General features: G+C 37.9%; 1 protein-coding gene across 3 annotated transcripts in view; it reads right to left on the bottom strand.

The window, feature by feature from the left end:
* The window catches only part of LOC149776980 (potassium voltage-gated channel protein Shaw-like), a 97,667-nt gene that overhangs the window by 8,998 nt on the left and 63,941 nt on the right, over positions 1 to 24,728 (bottom strand). The gene's annotated exons all lie outside the window — the stretch shown is intronic.

The following is a 24,728-nucleotide window of genomic DNA, read 5'->3' as shown; positions in this document are numbered from 1 at the left end:
ACGCACGCACACACACACACATACACACATATATATACACAATAAACTGACAACGAACAGTGCAAAACTAGTTTCTAACTAGCCTGAGCGCTTTCGACTCTAAAGATGTCTTTTTCAAAGGCAAACACAAAACGGAGACAAGACAAGCAAATAAAAAAAAAAATAAAACAGAACAATCGATGAGGTTACAAAATTTTTACAAGCAAATTTAGAGAATTATTTAAAATAAAATGTACTGTCCGCAAAAAGATAATTTTATTTGTGCATGGCTGCCTTTATCGACCGCACCGGTGGCCTAGTATTTAGAGCGTCCGCCTCGGATGCGGGAGGTCGTGGGTTCGATCCCCGGCTGAGTCACACCAAGGACTTACAAAAATGGTACTAACAGCTACCTCGCTTGGCGCTCAGCATTAAGAGGTTAATGTTAGGACTGGTCGGCCCGGTGTCAGGATAATGTGACTGGGTGGGACATCATGCTACATGTATGCGGCATGATGTCCCAGTGCTAGACATCACTATAAACTGCCACACTGCAGACATCGTGGCGATATGACTGAAAAATTGTTAAAGTTAAGTTAAAAACCCAAATCACACACACACACACACACACACACACACACTCACACCCACACTGTATTTATCTAGTCTTCTTGTTTTAAACCGCTTGGTTTCAATGTTCTAAGGCGGCATATCCAGTAAGATTCCTTTTCTTTCTTGCTTTCGGAACTCAGGACGGGGTTGTGAGCAACTGCAATAAATGTTATGTCAGTGAAAGTGCGGGTGTTCTGCGACTGGGCTTCAGTACAGCTTCTTTATCATCCAATCAGATCTGTGAAAGTTAATCCTTTTGTGTAGCTTTTCAGTTTAATCCGACATACTGAAGGCTACAGATCTTACATGTGATGAAATAAATTATATCCTCTGTTGTGCACGTTCTGTTTGAACAATATATGTTAAGTTTTTTTCAAGTCGCTGTGCTAGAAAATGCGCTGGTCTCTATCATATGTTAACAGGTTTTGCACCTTTTATCGCCACATGGGCCAGATTTACTATGGTGATCTTGGTTCGTGATTGCCGTTAGCTTCGCCCCACAGGTGCTCGACGCGAGCTTGATGTTGAGGAAAAAAAAAACAATAATGTAAAGAATAAAATCATACAGAGTGACAAAAAATACCTTAGATTACCCCCATGACCCATTTTGACATAGGACCCTCTCTATCATAATATATAAGAGAGAAGGTACTAACTTCCAAATACTTCGTTCCACCCATGACCCTCGATTTCCTTCTGCTGTTTCCGTCTTTTTAGGCACATGACCATTACTATATGGCTTGTTTTACTCCGGAGATAGTTTTCTATTCATCAAGCCATAATTGGCTTTTCTGCGTTGTAGCAAACTGAAGTTACTGGTGCCGAAACGAGGCATTTTCGCGTGAAAACCGGTGAAGAGAGCTACATGTACCATGTTTGCGACTCTACGATGCATCCCTTCTTCAATTACAGAACAATGGTCAATGCAAATAAGTTTTTACTTACCATTAACTCGATTAAACTTTAGGAATCCTGTTCCATGCAAGAATTAGACATTGTCTTCTTCACTGAACATATATCGTATACATGCGTCTCTATTTTCAAAATAGGTAAACTATGCGGCACATACGTCAACGCCGAAATATGACTGGCTCTAAAGGTTATACTTGTTATCATAAGAACTCGGACTTGTCCCAGCGTAAAAATTCGCGAAAATGCCACGTTTCGAAGACCGTAACTTCAGTTTAGTATAACACAGAAAAGTCAATGATGGCTTGATGAACAGAAAAATATCTCAGGAGTATAACAAGCTATATAGTATGGTCGTGTGCCTAAAAAGACGGAAATAGCAGAAGGAAATCGAGGGTCATGGGTGGAACGATGATTTGGAAGTTACGTGCCTTCTCTCTTATATATTATGATAGAGAGGGTCCTATGTCAGAACGGGTCATGGGGGTAATCTAAGGTATTTTTGTCACTCTATATGATTTTATTCTTTAGATTATTGTGGGTTTTTTTCTCAACATCAAGCTCGCGTCGAGCACCTGTGCTTCGCCCTGACTAGGATGACTTTGAGTATGTGAAGGGTGATATGTGAATAGATTGACCGATAATTACAGTTAAAAGCTACAAACGATTTAAAAACCAGTATATATTTCTTCATTCTTTTAATACAGACGGTAAACTCGGTTCAATCCAATTATATATAATACAGTACGCAATACAGATCCGAAGGTTAAGACAGACCATAGATTACTTCCTAATTGACACTTTGGCATCGCAAATGGAACATGCATTTCTGCAAAGAGACTTCCATACTCATCTAGTATACAAATGCCTATATGAGTTAAGTACAGTTTGCGTCAAATGTTTATCGTACGGTATACCTATCGTGATAACTTGGATAAACAACTTGTGGACCAGACACGGCAATGGTTCCACAATAAATCTGATTTTGATGTTACAATTCTTTAATCAGATAAAACGAATCGTGCAGCACTTGATACTCTCTGTTGGTACTATTCACAATTTCAAGGTCGCGAAATTCAGACTTATCTTAAACACGTTTCTTTAGTCCATAATAATACCTATGTAGACTTACAGGAACCCTCAGTTAGAAAAGAACTGAAACATGGCAGAAATACAAAGTAGCATTTAGATCATTAAGAATGACATATCCTTAATTTCTGACATTCTTCTGATGTATGAAAACTCTTTGGTATCTGTGTTGTTAATTTTATAGTTTCTGTTTTATTAGTTTCTTAGTTTCTGTGTTATTAGTTTATCATTATATTGATAGTTTATGTATTTTTAGCTTGCTAGTTTTGTTGGAGCAATTTTTGATTATACACAGGAGATTCTGTAAAGGATATGTCTCAAAGCATGTATATTTTACGGATTGGTTTCTTCTGCTTGAAAACTATTTTTGCAGGGAAAATTTAAGATAGATAATCTAAAATAAATGTTAGTCTCCCCTCAAATGGTTGTCTCCCTTTAAATGGTTGTCTCAGAACCAAGTCACGTTTAGCCAAGGGAATTTTAATGAAACTCAGATTGTAAATGAAATAAGAGGAAAAATAATGATATCGGAATTTTGTCAAGACTTTCTGATATCTCTACCACTTTTCAAGTATGTATGTATGTATGTATGTACGTGTGTGTGTGTGTGTGTGTGTGTGTGTGTGTGTGAACGCTGGATCATTAGACCTACCAAGATAATCATTTCAGAAAGTGAACGAGTATAGACAGTTTTACTACAGAACAAGGGATTTCTGATATAGAGTTGAACTGGATACAGAGCTGAAGTGGATACAGCAGAGATGAAGTGGATAATGCCATTCAACATTTATTGGACATTTAACATATCAAATGTTTACAGGAAATAAGATGGATATTTGACAGGATTGAATACTGACAATACACATAGGTATCAAACGCTTAGAGGAAACTCACACATTGATTCAACTGAATGGGGTAGGAATTTAAAACAGATCTTGTGTCACAGTAAAAAAAAAAAAGACGTTTCTTTCATGTTATGAAGTCTTTCTTAAACACACCAAGTAATCAATTAAACACACCAAGTAATCAATTAAACACACTTAGTAATCAATTAAACACACCAAGTAATCAATTAGATAGACCATCAAATACAGTTGATATATTCATACAGTCACTGGTTTGAATGATATTCTGTAAACTGGACGACATTAGTAACAACAAAATGTTTAGTGGCATGTTAAGGGTAAATGGAGCCTAAGACGACGATGATGAGCCCGCCATCGAATTTCCTGTACTTTGATTTTTATCAGCTGTTTTGGCGCCCCAAAATCTCTGGCGCAAGGGACAATCGCCCCGCCCCCCCCCCGCCCCCCCCCCCGCCCCCTTCCCGCTCCGGTGTTAGTACGCTACTGTATAGTTTTTAATTAGCTCTTCTACATATATTGGAGGCTTCATGGCGCAAGAATCTCTTGCAGTTTAATCGAGGTCATTCAACTTGGAAAATAGTATTTGTGAGATGTTTATATCTCTGGTGAATGCTCTTGTACTATCTTGACTAAGGCGAGGTCTCTGCTGCAGTGTATGACATTCCAGTCTTACAATGTAACATGTTAGGATTGAGATAAAAACTACTTATCTGCAGAAGAGTCTTGCCCCAAGCGGTATTCATTACCGGTAGAGTATCTCACTAGGACCTCTAACTATCCTCCACTCCCCGATTGCATTTATTGTACATGGCATTCCGCTAACTAAATCAAACACGGCTGCTTGGAAGAAGTCTTTAAGCTCAATCACAAAAAAAGTCCTTTTCAAGAATGCGATGCTCTACAATATTTTAATACATTTTCAATATTAAAGCCTTTTGAGATATGAATCACATTAACAAAACCATGAAAAACCATGAAAAAATTTCATGTACACTGTTGAAGTTACAATTTCAACTTGTATCGTACAGTGACAATTCAAAATAAAGAAACCCTTCAGATATAAAAGCTAAAATTTACACCAGAAGTCATTTGACATCTATAAATTTGCAACAGTGTATCTAATAGCCAAGTAAAACAAGCTTTTCATCCATCATTCCCATAATTTGTTAGAAAAGGCACTTTTACTTTCTTACAAGCTAGAACTATACTTATGCTGTCATTTTACATATGTGCAAGTATTTCTTTATTAAGTACATGAGGCTTAACTTGACACAAAAATAACCTTTAAACGTCTAAAACAGGAGCCTATTGCTATTTGCCCTAGGTGGCATTATAAAGTCTGTGTTAATCATGATGTTCGAAGGTGGCATTATAAAGTCTGTGTTAATCACGATGTTCAAAGGTGGCATTATAAAGTCTGTTTTAATAATGTTGCCCCATGTTTCTTCATCAAACGAGTGCTTTTGAAGTGATCTCAAACTGACAGATACAAAACCTTTTGCCTCAAGTAAGTATTGAAATGCAATGAATCACTGTCACCTTAACCATAATACTCCTTAACTATATTAAACGAAACCACTGTCACTATTTTAGTATGGTACAGTGAACTCAGTGGGTATTCGTTTTTGTGGTTTTACAATAAATGACCTTTCACAGTGCATTTTGAGCATTAGGGAAAAAAACACCTTATTGTTTCCAAAGTATAAATATTGCTAACTCTCTTGCATACATGCCAACGCCCCAACCCCCGAGAGAGATAAGCGTAAATATTGCTATTATAAGTGGCAAAAAAGCGTAATTTGGGCATACAAAGTGTCACTCTGTATATTATTATTATTATTGAATTTTATTATTATTATTATTATTATTATTATTATTATTATTATTATTATTATTATTATACCACAGTATAAAGAGCAGTATGATTTTATTTTAATAAGCAGGTACTTACATTTTTAGCTATAACATTCTTTGGAAACTTTGTCTTCACTTTCTTCTGAATCAGTTATGAAAGTGAACCTCATTCAATGGACTTTTACAACAATCCGGTTTTCTTATTGCATAAATTTATTATTTTATGCAAGGAAGACAGTCATTTCTTAAAATGTTTCTCAAATTAAATGTTACATTTTCAGTAAAGGTATACATTCATTTATTGGACGTAATTTGGGTGGATATACGACTGTAATGTTTGGGTAGAAAAACCGCCATATACTCTTTTGGTCTGATAAATTATGTCAGTCATTTTCTCATAAATGGGGTTGCTCCTTCGTTCTTTTGGTTGTAGTGCTGGTGGGAAAGGTATGGGTACGGTTGAATGGAATTTGAAAAATTAACTGATTGGAAACAAATCTAGACATTTTTAATTGCGAAAAGGTGGTTGAAAAAATTTATAATATTCAATGTGATAAACCATTCATATTTTTGTGTTACTAGACCATCAATGCTTGCTTGAAAATCTTTAAAATTTACTAGACATTTCATACTTTTGTGTACCGCCGTCTCGCTTTGGATAAGAGAACATCAAAACAATTTTAAAAAATGCTGGACCACAAAGAAATTTAAAATTGTACGATCTTAAAAAATTAGATCGAGAGATTTTGATTAATTAAAATCTACGTTTTCTCTATTTATCAACGACTCAAAAAATACATGAAACAGTCATACAACAAGGTACTTCAAACGTTACAAAGTACTAGACCAGCCTGACGATGAATAAAATTAGCGAGCACAGAATTATAATTGCAATGTTTCACATTATAAATATACGCAAAAACTACATTTGTGTTGAATTCAACAGCGTGCTGTAGTCACCAGGAATATTTCACGAGTTCAGCATCAAATCAACACTGCTTTTATTGAGTTAAACTGCCTACTTGTTTATAAATTAAGATGGAATAAAATTATGGTGAAATCTGGTTGTGTTGATGAATAACAAAATAAAATGAAAGTGTCAATTTGCTGATATCAAACATAAAAAGATATACTCCAATGCCTCAGGAAAGCTCCCCAAACGATTACAACATCATCCCTGGAAGGAAAATGATTCAGTATAGTATATAGTAGGAATAAATTTAAACTGAATAACTTACTTACACATTACACAAGAAAATAAGAAAATATCCCTAGAGACGGGTCTATGTTAGTCACGTGGATTACCAGTAGCGGGCAGACATTGTTGACATGCAAACACATGAGAATAATATGGATTTTAAGCGTTTTGATATATATATATATATATATATATATATATATATATATATATATATATATATATATATATATATATATATATATATATATATGCACTTTAAATTCAACATTTCTTCCAGGGTGTAAGCATTAAATCCAAACTGACCAATCGTAATCAGACGTTCCTAATTTTTTCCAAGATGATTATTACTTCCGTTAGATTTTGACAGTTTATCGAATCTGAGAAACAAGACACATACCAACTTCCTTTTATTAAATGACTATTCGACACGACGTTCCCATTAAGCAGATATGGTCGGCATCTTGATGTTTACTTTCCAGGACGGCTTTGCGATGCCCGGGTCAATTCTAAATTAGCCACATATGCTGGCCTCTCCTCCCACGAAATTTAACAACTGACACGGGAAAAGGTCGAAGTGACCCTTCACATAAAACCTTGCTGGCTTGACTGTTCCAAAATTTTAATGTACAATGCATACTCAAAATTCAACACATTGCAGAATGTTAGGATTGAAAGATATGAAGCTGATTTCTTGTGAATATTTAAAAAGGTGAAAACATAAGATTTTGAAGGAAATAATGTCAAAAAACTCAAACAAATGTTAATGCAAACATCGATACATTTTAACATCTCTGAAATTGTATACAAATCAGTTACACAAATTACACAGTTACCTAAGCATTGTCCTGCATAAATGTTTACATGCAAAATTAGCGCGTCTATAAAACTGCAATCACAAGGAATTACCACAAAGTTAAATGAAATCAGCTAGTACAGAATGAGCTCCTATACCCAACAGGTGAATGCAAATTAATTACACATTTAGTGTAGATATTAAGCTCCTACACCCAACAGGTGAATAAAAATTAATTATACATTTAGTGTAGATATTAAGCTCCTATACCCAACAGGTGAATACAAATTAATTACACATTTAGTGTAGATATTAAGTTCCTACACCCAACAGGTGAATACAAATTAATTACACATTTAGTGTAGATATTAAGCTCCTATATCCAGCAGGTGAATGCAAATTAATTACACATTTAGTGTAGATATTAAGCTCCTATACCCAACAGGTGAATACAAATTAATTACAGCACAACATTTTCAGGACTTTCATTTCACATGTAGCAGTAATTAAAATTAAATTACTCAAAGAAATAGAAGAGTCAATACTTGGGATGAACGGAGTTGTTAATATATACAACTTCAATAGAGAAACATGTTTGAGGAAACGAAAAATGGAGACACAAAATACGTAGATATAATTAGTGTTTAAAATCAACAAGGTTAAAACGGTTTAACGGTGAAGAACATAAAAAAGATTAGAGAAAGATTATTCAGCAAAATTTACACTTTGATGTAGAGCAACAGTAAAATATTCTCAATGTATTTGCACGAGAAAAGTCGATTTCACATTATCGTTCTCAACTTAAAAAAATATGCTTAAATGGGTTTACTCAGAAACGTACAAACCTTGTATATGCGATAGAGACACGATGCAAACATAAGGCACATGTGCGGAGGACAGCGAAAAGGTTAATGGACTCGAGTGTAAACGTACTAGACGATATTCATAATGTAATAGACCCTACTTCAATGTGTGTCTTAGGCACACGTTATCTCAGACACGATAAATTTCAATTTTTTAAAATATTTTTAAAAAATACCACACACATATGCGGAACCTTACCCCATTCAATACAGTAAAGTAGCAAATTCACCTTAATAAAGTCAGAATGCTACACTAAAACAAGACAATTGTTCACATGCAAAATATGGAACAGTTTTGATAATACTCTAAAATTTGACAGTGCTGCCTTGTAAATAAATACAAAGCGCAGTGTGGCACGAGATTTTGTTTGGCAGAAATAACTAAATGGCTCAGCGAAAATGACAGCATCTGGTTGCGGGATTTCCTTGGGCACTTACAATATAAAATAAGCCAGAATTGATTAAACCATCATTCTAATTTTATGTTTATTTCCAGATGTGAATCCCACTATTAGAATGTAAAATATATTTGCCCGAGTATAACACATTCAAATAATAATAAAAATTAATAATAATAATAATAATAATAATAATAATAATAATAATAATAATAATAATAATAATAAAAATAATAATAATGATAATAATAATAATAATAAATAATAATAATAATAATAATAATAATAATAATAATAATAATAAAGCAGCAGATATCTGAAACAATCTAATTAAAACTGTAGCAATTTTAAAATTCTATCACACCTTATGTAGAGAGATCTCAAGAGAAAAGAAAACAAATAAATACTTGATCAATAATGGGCCAGACAAAAATAAACCGTGAACTGTGCATTAAGGGTATGAGACGCCTACATCTTCCAATGTATCAAAAGCTTTAAAACGTGATTTTAACTATGAAGCTGGTGCTATTCACACCTAGCTGGATTAGCTATTGGTATGCTCGAATGCCACGTGACAACACAAAAGAACCCGAAATTGATTATGAAATAAGCAAATAATTATATTAATATTATTGGTTGCAGAAGCCGCTATAGTGAATAGGTGATGAAATTTATAAGCTTTTTGATAATGTCTATACCGTGCATGTAAAATGCAAATAACGAAGTCACTAACACCAAGATAGGTATTAATAAACACTTAGCTAGGGAAAAAATAACATGCACCTGCTGTTATCAGAGGTCAGTTTTCAAACTGCCAATAATTCCAGGTAATGCTGGTGCTTTAGTGGTTAAATGAAACAGTAATTATCAATATGGCAATTTTAATTTTTTATATATATATTACTTTTTCATTATTTACACACAAAAATAACCCTAAGAATGGTTTATGTCCAACTATTTGTGTTTATAGTATTTCGACACTTTCCATGTATTTTATATGATTTTGACATTTCCATGTACTTTATATGATTTCGACATTTCCATGTACTTTATATGATTTCAACATTTTCCATGTACTTTATATGATTTTGACATTTCCATGTACTTTATATGATTTCGACATTTCCATGTACTTTATATGATTTCGACATTTCCATGTACTTTATATGATTTCAACATTTTCCATGTACTTTATATGATTTCGACACTTTCCATGTACTTTTTTGTATATGATTTCAACATTTTCCATGTACTTTATATGATTTCAACATTTTCCATGTACTTTATATGATTTCGACACTTTCCATGTACATTTTTGTATATGATTTCAACATTTTCCATGTACTTTATATGATTTCGACACTTTCCATGTACTTTTTTGTATATGATTTCGACATTTCCATGTACTTTATATGATTTCGACACTTTCCATGTACTTTATATGATTTCGACACTTTCCATGTACTTTATATGATTTCGACACTTTCCATGTACTTTATATGATTTCGACATTTCCATGTACTTTATATGATTTCAACATTTTCCATGTACTTTATATGATTTCAACATTTTCCGTGTACTTTATATGATTTCAACACTTTCCATTTACTTTATATGATTTCAACATTTTCCATGTACTTTATATGATTTCGACATTTTCCATGTACTTTTTTGTATATGATTTCAACATTTTCCATGTACTTTATATGATTTCAACATTTTCCGTGTACTTTATATGATTTCAACACTTTCCATGTACTTTATATGATTTCAACATTTTCCATGTATTTTATATGATTTCAACATTTTCCATGTATTTTATATGATTTCGACATTTTCCATGTACTTTTTTGTATATGATTTTGACATTTCCATGTATTTTATATGATTTCAACATTTTCCATGTATTTTATATGATTTCGACATTTTCCATGTACTTTTTTGTATATGATTTCGACATTTTCCATGTACTTTATATGATTTCAACATTTTCCATGTACTTTATATGATTTCGACATTTCCATGTACTTTATATGATTTCAACATTTTCCATGTACTTTATATGATTTCGACACTTTCCATGTACTTTTTTGTATATGATTTCAACATTTTCCATGTACTTTATATGATTTCAACATTTTCCATGTACTTTATATGATTTCGACACTTTCCATGTACTTTTTTGTATATGATTTCAACATTTTCCATGTACTTTATATGATTTCGACACTTTCCATGTACTTTTTTGTATATGATTTCGACATTTCCATGTACTTTATATGATTTCGACACTTTCCATGTACTTTATATGATTTCGACACTTTCCATGTACTTTATATGATTTCGACACTTTCCATGTACTTTTTTGTATATGATTTCGACATTTCCATGTACTTTATATGATTTCGACACTTTCCATGTACTTTATATGATTTCAACATTTCCATGTACTTTATATGATTTCGACACTTTCCATGTACTTTATATGATTTCGACACTTTCCATGTACTTTATATGATTTCAACACTTTCCATGTATTTTATATGATTTCAACATTTTCCATGTACTTTATATGATTTCGACATTTCCGTGTACTTTATATGATTTCAACATTTTCCATGTACTTTATATGATTTCGACACTTTCCATGAACTTTTTTGTATATGATTTCAACATTTTCCATGTACTTTATATGATTTCGACACTTTCCATGTACTTTTTGCTATATATCTGTTTGCATCTTTTGTCTGATGTTCTTGTTTAACTCTTGATAATTTTTCCATATTTCAACATAAGATTTCATTGACTCTATTTTCGAAATGATAACTTCGACAGCATTTACGTAACCCGTTGTTTTCCCCTTACTCTTGTATAGTGAATAAGCTTTCACTGCATATAGATCTCCTCTTTAAAGATAATAATCTATTCTAGTCTCCGCTTTGTTTACCTTTTCATCAAATGTTTCATTTGCGTCTGTGCATGAAAGAGTGTGTGTATATGGTAAGTGCTTCGTAGAGTATGTGTATATATTTATGCTTAAATGTAATTAGATTTATGTCAGGCACTGACATATGTGATATAACTTCATGTTAATTACATTATCATCTTTTCAAGATTTATTCGATTCCTGGCTCGTTGAAATAAATTTGTCCTAGCTGTCGTAGATGATTACATTAATCATTATTACATATCAATCTCTAGGGATATCTTAGAATTGACTGGAAAAGTAATTTCATAATATACCTGTATAGAATTATTCTCTCTCTCTCTCTCTCTCTCTATCTCTCTCTCTCTCTCTCTCTCTCTCTCTGCAAATGTATACATTAGAAGTTTGCATATAAATCTACCATAAACAGTTAATACTTGATTTCTTCACTGAGATGACTATTTTTTAAGCTGCTGAAGGCCTTCATAAATGTGTTGACTTTTATATGTTATAAATATGTAGACTTTTATATGCCCTAATGTGTACACTTTTATGTGTCCTAAATGTATACACTTTTATATGTCATAAATGTGTACACTTCATACGTCATACATGTGTACACTTTTATATGTCATAAATATGCACATTTTATGTCATAAAAGTGTACATTTATGTGTCTTAAACGTGTGCGCTTTTGTATGTCTATATCCTATATATAAAGATTGTTATCCAATAAACAAGTGCCAGCAAAATCTGCAAATAGACATCCCCCACCCCCAAGCGACATTACTAAGCTAGTGTCATTGCAGGCATATTAGCGCAGTAAATATGTCATAGATGGGACTCAATGAATGGGAAAAAAACGCAACTTTGCTGTGACGTATGCATAGTGCAACATGGCAATTGTAGCTACTGTTCGAAATAACCGGAGCATAAAAAGGAAAGCATCTGAATCAAATAAAAAAAAACACGCTGATTCCGGCTAAGCTAGAGGAAGCAGGAACATTTACGCCTTTTTGCAGCATAAAAGCTTAGAGAGAGAGAGAGAGAGAGAGAGAGAGAGAGAGAGAGAGAATCTTCTACATGCAGTCTGCGATCTTTTATCCAAAAAAAACTATGAACATGGAGTGATGTAGAACATTAAAATAGGTTAGATAAAAATTCTGAAAAGCAGATTTAAAAACGTCAAGTGAGCCTCTAAAAACAAGACAAAACAAAACCATGAGCAGCAGAGGGGGCGAATCCGACATTTTGTCCAATCGTTATTTTGCTTAATTATTACTTTCTGCACTCAACGATCTAGTGTCGTCAGCGCCTGGTAAAAAAAAAACGACGACGTCGTTGGGGGGTCGACGCGTCGTCATTTGGTTTAATTAACACCTTCTGCGCGTCGATCCCCAGCGTCGTCAGCGTCCGGTAAGCACATCGACGACCGCGTCGATGTCATCGCCCCCTCTGCTGCTTACAATGAAAATTATTTACAATTTAACCGAATATTTGGTCAAGTCCGATACGATATCGTGTCCGAGGATCATGTAAATTTATCGTTACGAATCCATGTGGGGTCGATTGAGCATGACTAAAGAAGTTTCGAAAAACATTAAAGTCCATGTCACCGCCGCACCATGTCTGCCAAATATTTCGTAGCGTGTGTGTATCAACGCCGTTGAATACAGCAAGAATATTACAGTTGTCTCTAATTACTTTTGGAATCTGAGTGTATCGTTGAGTGACATATATCACGTCGGTGTTTTTATGCCTGCCTCTGGAAAATATCCTAGCTGGGTTTTTTTGATTGTCTAACATAACATCATCGTACACGACTAGATTGTTGACGTCGCCATCAATATCATCAATACCCGGTGCATCATTGATATCCGTAATAAACTCAATAACATTTTTTTTAGCGATCGCTGATGCATTCTCGTTGAAATCTTTCAACACCTCGTAGCATCGTTGATCATCTACGCTAGGAGCAACCAAATACAACTTATCCCACTTCATCCATCTCATTATTAAATTGAGTAACAATTGCGTCTTGCCGGATCCAGATGGTCCGATGATAATCATCCGGATCGAGTTTGGTAACGCTGCAACATGCTTAACTGGTTCTCTTGTTTTAGTCGCCGAAAAATCAATTATATTCATATCTCTATACATAAATTATGGATCTATATTGTGTGAAGTGTAGAGTACGTACTGGCACAAATGATATGACAACCGCTACAACAAGAAATAACAGATCGGCGCTTACTGGCAAGTGTGTACAATGCGGTACAAAGAAATTTAGATTTATTTCTATTAGACCCGGAGATGTTTTAAAAAAAAGCGAGGAGGTGACATCGCAGCCAAATTGGCAAAACTCCCCGGAACACCGTGGGCAAAGTATCCAGGAGAAAAACACCTCCCAGGATATAACTACTGTGGCCCCGGAACACGATTAGATATTAGACTCGATGATCAAAATCAGCCCAAACCCGGTGAGTATCCAATAAACGCTATCGATAAGGCGTGTCATGCTCATGATGTTGCTTACAAAAGTAGCGATCTGCAACAGCGTCATATCGCGGATGTAAAATTAATTCACGCATTAAATGCTATTCCTGATAAATCCGTCAAAGAAAAATTGGCCTCATGGTTGGTAAAATCGGCTATGAAAGGTAAATTAATGATGGGCGCTGGTAATTAATAACAACATGAAATCCATCTATTATTCTCCGAGAGGATACTGGAAGGGGAAGGCCGCAATTGGTAAGCTTGCAAGCGCTGCAAAGGTAACAAAGGCCACTGCGGCTAATTGGTTATCCAAACAGGCTATATGGCAAATCTATCTACCACCGCCTAAACAAATCAACTTCTCGCGCTTTGATGTCAGCGTACCTAATGAAGTTCATCAGGCTGATATACTATTTTTGCCGCATGACAACGGTTACAAATACGCGCTAACCATAGTTGATGTTGCGAGTCGATACAAACAAGCGGAGCCGTTAAAAACAAAGTCGGCAACTGAAGTAGCCGCTGCGTTTGAAAGAATTTATCGAAGAGGCCCTCTGCGCTGGCCAAATCTATTACAAGTTGATCCCGGTAGTGAATTTCGCGGCGCTGTTTTATCAACGCTGAAACATCATAGCGTCGCGATACGACGAGGTCATACTGCGCTACATCGTGATCAGGCAATTGTTGAACGATTCAATCGGACTCTCGCTGAACGGTTATTTGGATATCAATACGCGAAGGAATTCATCCAAGAAAAACGATCTCGTGAATGGGTTAAAAGGTTGCCAGGTGTAATTGCAGCGTTAAATAACGAGATTACCCGAGCAATCAACATGAAGCCCAGCGACGCGATTAAATACGAGTATATACCCGGAAGATCAAAAATAGATAGCGTTTCCAAGCCGATTCTCGGCGATGTCACTGTCAGATATCTGTATGAACCAGGAGAGCTTGAAGGCGGTAAAAAAAGAGCTACTGATCCTATTTGGAGTGTTACCACACATAACATATCAACGATAACACGATCAACTGGTAGACCACCGATCTATAGACTGGATTCAACTGCTCCTCAGCGCGGATTTACACGCGAGCAACTACAAGTGATACCTAACGATACTCAATTACCCCCACGTGGTCTTAACTAGCGCCGTTGCGTCTATTGCACTCAAGACAGGTCAACCTCACATTGTTTTTGACATGACCGAGACTGTTATCGATCCTATCCACGGTAAATTGGCGAGTGTCTTTATCCGAATAACGCCAACTCATTATACAATTGCAACTCGCGCAGTGATTATTCTGTTGTTGTCGTAGCGAGATTATTAATTCGGCATCAATATCAAAACGCCGCTGTTTTTTTTTATCCTGTTGGCGGTAACCCGAGAGTTTTCTATCAATGACGCTTGCATCGATGGTGACTTTGTCGCCGGCTTCGTCGGTGGCTTCGTCAATAACAATTCTTCGAAGCTGATTTATCCTTCGTACTCTGGACACTGCAAGATAGACTAGATTCGACCATTCGATGCGATTATCAACTATCCAAACAATTGTGTCCGTGATGGTTAGTCCCTGCGAGGAATGTATTGTTGTTGCGTATCCTAGCGTCCACGGGGATTTATCAGCACGTAGCGCGTCCTCGACGACACCGATATCAACGAGCACGATATCATTCAGCACGAGAATTTGTTTTTTTGTCCCCGACGCTGTCGGGGCTGGAATTTCAACTTCAATGTTCTGCCGCCGTGTGTCCGCGGGTCTATAACATAACGGCACTGGACGCGTTGGAAACCTTTCCTTATGCAACGTAAACAACTTCCGCTGAAGTGTGTCTCTGACTATCTTTCTACTCGCTACAATCAAATCGTTTGGTCTCCATGTTTCCCAGAATTCATTCAACGGCGTTTCCGGAATCACCTCGCGGATTATTTCACACTGAACTCTATCCGGCTGTAATCTGATTAGTTTTTTAACCTCGCGCAGTTGTTCATCAAGTGCTCGGTAATCAGTATCGGTTTCTTCATAATAGTCTACGAACCCGCTCAACCACTCATGTGGACCCTCGCCGACAAATGGTGGTGGTTGGCCATGGTCGCCACACATGATCACCGCTGTATTCGCGCGCAGCAGCCACTCAAGAAACATTTGTAAAGTATCTAACGAAACAGTACATATCTCATCCCAGATGATAATGTCGGGAATAAATTTTTCACCCATTCGATCAGGAGTCCACTCACCGCCGCTGTATCGAAAAAAGCTGTGATAAGTAACGGCGTCAACATTTCGTTGTTTTATCTCTCGCGCTAGTCTATGGGTCGGTGTAAGCACGATTATACTTGCCCGCGTTCGAAATAATTCAATTGCCCGAGTCGTCTTTCCTGACCCGCCACAGCCGCTTAAATAAACCGTCTTGTGTCTACAAATTGGATCAGAACACGATGGTGCATTAGACCATTCTGACAATTTATCACCGCGTAAGTAGTTGTTCTCAACGGTGACATCTGCTGACGGGGAATAATCGCGTCGTATTTCATTTTTAATTCTCCATGTACCCCAACTCTCGTCCGGACTAGTAAACTCGGCTACGTTTTCCTTATACGCTACGTCAACATAAAACGAATCAACGGCTACTCTAACCGCGGTATCGGGGAATCTATTTATCATCGAGAATAAATTGATAGCGGCATAACCCAGCATAGACGCCCTCAAATGTGGATACGCCGGGCTGTCTCCGTCGCTGTAGGTAACAACTGTACCCAACCTTGTTCCATTGGACAAGAAAGCTGTTTTGCAGTTCACGTATCTATTTTTTGCCACTGCGTCCTTGATTACGAAATCATATTCTGCGTCATCTATAATCAGCCGTGAGCAATATCGTTTGTAGTCGTGGTTTTTTCCACCTTGTGTAAACTTACCAATTATTCTTCTACCGAGATCTTTTGCCTCTCTGTTTCGTTGGTTAAATATCCTCCTGGACCATTCGATGATATATTCCTCGTCGGCATCAATGTTTTTTCTGGACTCGTCAATTATGCTATCTAGACGCTCCGGTTCTGGTAACCAGACTTCAGTCTGCGCCCGGTATGATATAATCGCGTCACTGACAATCAACGAAACTAGCATGCTACAATCAATCATATACCGTAGCAGCGCTATTGGCAACCACTTCTTTTCAGCTATGTGTCTACCGATCCAAATATAGCAACAGCGATGGAGTCCTGCCGCGAATTCAAATGATACTATGCGAGCGAATCCGGTTAAATCAAAATCAGGCAGTGGTCCATTAATAGCAACACGAGTCATTTCATGACTGGGGTGTCCAAATCGTTTGAAATATTCAGCGGCGGATCCATACCCGAGAAAACTCGCTGGATAACAGGCAACCATATCAACCGAGATCATAGCGTCGCGGTTGTATTCAGTGTTCCATAGTCCACCGTGATAGTATTCCAAACAACTGGATTGTACATCCGGTAGAAATTCCTTGCGCGTTGGTCTCCACGCATTTTTCCTTGCTGCAACATGAGCTACAACCGATGGAATCGTAAAACAATTTGTTAGCAGTTGTTCATCATGCTCTTCAAATTCCATGGCGGTTTTTTTCATCCTGTTGTGAAATGCTTCAGTGCGATATAAATCGCCGTTTGGTCTTACAAACTGATCAAAGGTATCCATGTCGTTTTCAGCGCTGCGAAGTAACCACACTGATACAGGGTCATTTTTACACAAGCAAGCAATAGCATCAAATAGTTTCCTCTCCGCGAGAAAACCGTCCTCTCCTAAAAATTCCCCCGGGATATACTTTACTGTTCTATCCCGTGGAAATATTGTGATCGCGGGCGTCCATGCGTGTTCGTTATGATCAATAATTTTGATTGGGGCTCCATTTGATTTGTACTTTGATTCGTATAATACTTCACCGGTTATCGTTGTAACGGTTATTGGAAATCTCAACGACGTTTCTAATCTCGCTATGTCGCTGATGGTTGCTCCACGCTCTTTTACGGTTAGTTCCCACTGGTTGATTTTGCTACGTCGTAAATCAGTCAATTTGTTTCCTCGACATGCATTTGTAAAATGCTCTATTATTCGTTCTGCTACACAATTTATCCCCGTTGACTGTTTCATCGGTTTCAGTTTTCCGATATCAGGTTTCTTATTTAACGGGTATATTCCATAAACAACTGCTGTTTCAGGATACGCTCGTTCATAGTATGGTCTGTCAATTCCGGTTAACAACCCCGGCTTGGAGTCGCGGCTGACAGTGACTGTTTTCTTGTCGCTGAGAACTGGTTCAAATTTATCACGTATGATCCAATCGCCTGATTTCACCCGGACAATGAATTTTACTCTGAAGAAATACCTTTTACCGTCAAGTTGTGATATTATCATTGCTGCGCGGTTGTCGTTCATGGTAGCATCAACAACGCCATCAATTCGAAATGTTGACCAACTATGAGATGCACCATCACGTTTGAATTCATCGATACAATCGCGTATTTTATTCAACAGGGTTCTATCGTTTATTAACGCTTTTGGTGTGTCCTTGAGGACTCTATCGAGATTGAACTTAATATTTTTCCGGGGTTTAATTACTGCTAATCTCTCGAACTCATCCATATAATTAAAACAAGTATTTAAATGAAAGAATATAGTATAATGAATAAATGCAAATGGTTGATGATTGGGTCGACAACCCCGTGCAATAAATCATGTAGAGGTGAATTCTGCGGATATCATTTACAAAGCGTTCGTAATGGCTCTCTTGGCCCCCTACCGTGCTTGGTTTGCCACGTCGGTGTAAGAGGAAAATCGCAGTTGTGTATCAATTGTGGCGGAAAGCGATACAGGGAACTAAAACGCTATTATGACAAGCGAATTAAAAACGCCGTCATTGACCCCACCGCAGACTTCGTCATCAAAACTCCTCAGGACTACATTGCAAGGTTTATAATTAAACCAAATAATAAATTAGACAAGTAGTATTATTATACAAATGGACCAAGAGTTCAGACCTCACCCTGTGTTTGTTAATTACGAGGCATCTCGCGACGGTATTGTTAGAAACCGCAGACTGAAGAAGCCGGTTGGTACCGTAAATAATCACGGATACTTGCGATTTAATGCTGGGAAAAAAATCTGTCTTATTCACAGGATGGTGTATGAAGCGTTTAACGGACTGATCAACGACGGTCTCGTTATTGATCACATTGATGGATGTCCTCAAAATAACAGACTGTGTAATCTAAGAGCTGTTACACCGAGTCAAAATTCCAAATTTGGAAAAACAGGAGGGATGAGAAAGGCAAAACCCGTAAAGTCATTTGATACAATAACGCACGAGGAAAAAATATTTCGCTCTATGAATGCGGCTGGTAAATACTTCGATATTTGTAGTAAATCAGTTCTAGATGTTGCGGAGAATATAACTAAAACAGCGATCTCAAAAAAGACGGGTCACAGAATTCGATTTTCATATATAACATCAAAGGGAGATAACTCGTTTTGTGATAGCGTCTCATGACAAGAGTTATGTCCCTTGAAGTCCAATTAATGTTGCGATTAATTAATCATTTTACGATGAAAACTAATGAAATACACGCTATTATCTAACAGCTGTATTCTTTTTTTTAATGTTTTATTTGAGTATTTGGTTTCATTTAAATGCCGTGAAACACCATTAGTAAGTATTTAAGGGTTTAACGATTCAAGGGAATTCAAATTAACACACACCTTGTGACTGACGCCGCTGTATTAGTCACTTTATATATAAGATGACTCGTTATAAGCCTGGGGCTTTCGAAAGCCAATTCAACTAATCAAAACTAACCCACGCTCTTAACCCGGGCGTGTGGTTGTCTTTTGTTTACAATCATGCAACCGGGTTAATTTAATTGGGTTGCTTTTGATTGGTTGAATTGGCCGTAGAGTTCCGCCCCGTCGTTTTATGTTTGTGCTGTCTTGTGCCGTCCCATCATCCATCAATCATTTCATTGTAAATATATTCATCCATGTAGTGATGTCCCTAAACATATCTTCTGGGAGGTCTACGATGACGTTTGTCACCCTAGGCCTCCCCCCCGGAGATGTATGTTTAGGGTTCCAAGATGTGAATGTCCTTAATTAAGTATATGTGTATGCCTGTAATCTGCCACAACACTCGAGTGGAGATTTACGGCATTGTACTGTCCATACAAAAAACGGGGTCAAAAATGACCCCAATAATTTTATTAAAATTTTTGATATTAGAAATAAGATGTTTTATAAGAATAATGAATATCGAAGACATCAATAATATATTAACTGAGATTTCAAAATTAAAAAATCAAGGAATTGAATTATCTGATGGTCTCGACAGTGAAAAAATATTATCCGATTATGAGATTATTAACGAACAGTCGAAACGGGGGCGTTTTACCCTGGCCCGCGAGTATTTTTTTATAAAACGATTACAACATACGATTAATGAAAACTTGTACCACAATGACGCAAATGCATTCATTGGACTATTTACTGCCGTTGAAATAATACGAAAAAAACTTGGACGTGTTTATGAACGACGCCGGGAGATTTCTAGTAAGATCAAAAACATTAGAAGGATTATAGACGAAAACTCCGTGGAGCCCCCGATGGTACACTCGGCGGAAAATTAGAAAATTGCGGATCAATTTACAATAATGGTAGGTGAATCACTTACTACTCGGCTAGCCAGAGAGCGGCTAGCAGCGCTTAAAAAGTTTATACCGTTACGAGACAGGGTGAGAGAGAAACTTCAAAAGCGACAACAAATGCAAACCGATTTTACTGTTGGAAGCGAACAACTCTTTGCCCCGGTAACTAAAGCGACCAAAGATGTTACGGCGGCAACTGTGCCCGTTCTTGGTGCGCTTGAAAAGATAGCGGCAGAGACAAAACAAACAAAAAGGTCCTTAGAAACACTTCCTGCAAAAATAGCGGCTGCTACAACACGGAGGCCGCCACCACTCGCTATAACCGAACCACAAGAACCCTATGTTACAATGGCCGATGAAGAAGAACTAGGTGCTACTGCGAAAGAACCGGAAGAAGAAATACCAGAAGAAGAAATACCGGAAGAAAAAGAGGGGAATATACCCCGTATTGTACTCAAGAAGAGCACAATAGATGAAATTAGAGGCTTCAGCAGCAGGGAAGAATTAATTAATTTTGCTGCCAACAATTTTGCTAAGAGCATACGAGATAAGAAGCATATCAATAGCGGTTACGAGAAAAATATAAAGTCGTTAAAGGACTGGGCAAGAATAGTGTATTTAGCGAGTAAACATAAAGAAGCATTACCACATCGTGGTGATCCCGATTACGATGAATTCCACAAGGAAGTTAAGAGTATAACACCAAAAAAAGGAAAAGGATACTCTGTTGGTAAAGAATCCTACGGCGTTACCTGTCCTGGTAGTGTTCTCAGTGATATATCACGGCTAGAGGTACTAATTGGAGGAAAACGAGCCGGAAATAACTCTCCGGAAATAATCAATGAAGCCGCTGATATTTGCAAGCGGTTATTTGCAGGCGGTATTATGGACATTAATGTATATCGAACGCTCATAGACGAACTCGTGGATGATTAATTGGAAAACTGGTGTTTTTAATAAGGATGATCATACACTACAACCATGATAAACCAGTACTCGTCTACGTGGTAAACTCGCGATTGCCTGTTTACCGCGCGTACTATGGAGATGGTCTCGGTAGCACCATTGCGGGGTTATTTACAAGAATGGCTCCAAAAGTAGCGCCGTTAGCCAAACAATTAGGAATGAAGGCTATTGATGTTATTCGTGATAAGGGTATTAGTGCCATTGGAGATGTTGCCGGAAGGGCGTTTTCTGCCGCACGAGACAAACTAATGTCATTGGTGAAATCCAGGAGAAAAAAACAGAAACCACCGGTAATGCCATCAACGACAGTGATGCCTGCAAATGTCAGTAAAGTAATAAATAACGCCGTGGAAGAAAAATTAGAGTCGTTGGCGACTTCGCCATCCGCCGATGCGGCAACCAACGCGCTCATGAACGCGATAGCGGGGAGTGGTTTAAATTCAAAGAATTTACGACGAAAAAATCGCAATTGAAAACATCAACATGATAAATAATAGAATGTTTGCGCGTACCGCTGATCCCGCGTTTGATATGGACGCCCCAGTACGCAGGGATGATTCTGTCCGCGATTATCAATATTATTCTTATTATGCAGCGCAACCTGACCTACGATCGCGAATTGAACTTCAAGTCCAAGATACCAGTAAATATTTTTTGCCGTGTGAAGCGTTTATCGAAATTGAGGGAGAACTCGTGACAAATGCCGCCGATAATGCACCATACGCAGATGACCATCGTGTTCGAGTTGGCTTCGTCAACAACGGTATCATGGCGTTATTTGAGAGCGCCAGATATCTTATTGACGGGCGAGAAATTGAATCAATAGAACGCGAGGTTGATGTTGCAACGACGATAATTGGGTTGGCGAGATACTCGGATGATTATACAAGATCGGCGGGCCCATCTATGATGTTTGCGAAGGACTCCACCGATAACGCTGATCATATTCAGTACATTAACGTGCTGGTGGAAAGAGATACTTCAGTTCCTAATCAAGCTGAAGCAGCCAACCCAGACCGCAGAACAAGACCGGGTGCTGAGTTCAATATCATAAAAAGTACTAACGATAATTTTAATCTAGGGTTTGCAACACGAATAGGAATGTTGCAAGGACCACGCCGAAAGTTTTCATGCGCGATTCCACTCCATCACATATTTGGATTCTGCAGAAATGTTAGAAAAGTTGTCTATGGGGCTAAGCATACAATCGCGCTGACGCGAAGGGGCGATGATAACAATGCAATATGGCATGCTGCTGGCGTCGCTGCCGGTAAAGTCATTTTAACTAAAATGGCATTGTGGATGCCGGTGCTGACTCCATCAGTTACCACGGAAGCACGATTGTTAGCATTTATGGAACAGGGAGGGAAATCGCTGTTGAGTTGGCTAACGGTAACAACTGATGCTAAAGAGGATAACGTCGCCGATACGTTTACATGGCACCTAGCATCAAAACAGGGTGTTTCAGCCCCGCGTCATATATTCATAGCGCTACAGAATAGGGAACGATTGGGTAATCAAGAACGCAGCCATATGATATTTGATCGATTAGGAGTCATGGAGGTTTCGCTGAGAATAAACGGACAACAGGAACCATCCGAGGATATACAGCTTAATTACGGTGATAACCATGTCGCACGTGTGTATCATCGATTGCTGTCATATATGGGTCGTGATCAAAACGTCGACACTGGTTTGCAAATATCACAACTTGATTTTAAAAACCTGTATCCGATTTATTACTTTTCGTTGGAACATCTTGATTTAACGAGACAATCCGTCGTTGATATACACTTCCGAGCTCGTATAGCCCCAGCTGGTGTTAATTACAGAGCGGTCGCTGTCATTCTCAGCGATAAATCAATGCTGCTAGAAGGTGTTGGTGGACGAATGAGAATCGTTGATGCGCCAGTGGAAAACATGTAATTGAAAGCACAAAACGCGTTTACAATAAAATGTCGTATAGTGTCGTCAGTGTAGAGTTGACTGATGGTCAAGTCAAGAAATTACGATCAAAGTCGGCTAAACAATGCGGGACCACAATAACGCTGAAGCCGTCACAGATGGCGGGTGGTAATCATAAGATATCGTTGACGGCGCGTCAAATAAAACATTTCAATAATGCGATGAAGAATAAAAAGGGTGTTCAAATAGATTTTTCAGCCGCAGCAATTAAAAACATGGAAAAGACCGGTGGGATATTTCCGCTGTTAGCTGCGATTCCAGCGTTGATTGCCGCGGCCGCACCAGCAGTGGCTAAGGCGGCGGCGTTAGGAGCCGTTGGTACCGCGGCGGGGATGGCATTGAAGAAGGCAACCGGGAAAGGCTACAAAAAAAAAACGACCCGTGGCCGGAAAGGGTCTAAGACTACCGGGAACCCCGTATTCATGGTATTCGGGAAAGGGTCTAAGACTACCGGGAACCGTTTATTGACTCGGGAGTCAATGACTCCTGAGTCTATGACTCCAATGTCTAATTTTGATTTAATAGACGCCGCAAACGCGCTAGCGATAAAAAACTTCAGAGGTGTTTTTATGAGAGATCAATTACCGGCGGCACCAGGAAATATTGAAACCGGCATAATTAACCTCGATGGGTCCTCCGGAGCGGGAACTCATTGGGTTGCATACGCGATTGATCCGCGTGCGATCGTCTATTTTGATTCATACGGGTTAGCTCCGCCGAAAGAGTTCATGCGGTATATCCGGGCGTGTTCAGCCCCGGCGTGTTCAGCCCGGGTTTTTTATTCCACGCTGCCAACACAGCGATTAAGTGACCCACCGATATGTGGCCGTGAGGTATTGAACGTACTTGCGGCGATTTCATCATCGCGGAAACCACCTCATGTGGTTGTAAACGAATACACTAGTGGGGTCGTAGAAGCTCAACGGATTTTAGAGAATAACATTTACAATAATAATGATTGATATCTGGGGGCGACCGGTTTCGGCGCTGAAAGAATCCACGGAAACGGCCGCCGCCGACATAAAAAAACTAATTGAGGATGAAATCGCTGATATGTTGAATCTAACAAGTGTTGACCCGGGCGAAATAGTTGTATTTCAAGACCGCCAGGGTAAATTGAAATCCGGTAATGTGTCACTGAAT

Source organism: Sinohyriopsis cumingii, chromosome 18, assembly GCF_028554795.1.
Source record: "Sinohyriopsis cumingii isolate HCF-2022 chromosome 18, ASM2855479v2, whole genome shotgun sequence".
Taxonomy (NCBI): Eukaryota; Metazoa; Mollusca; class Bivalvia; order Unionida; family Unionidae; genus Sinohyriopsis; species Sinohyriopsis cumingii.
The sequence above is the reverse complement of the archived record's forward strand: the minus strand, read 5'-3'. Positions and strand labels throughout refer to the sequence as shown.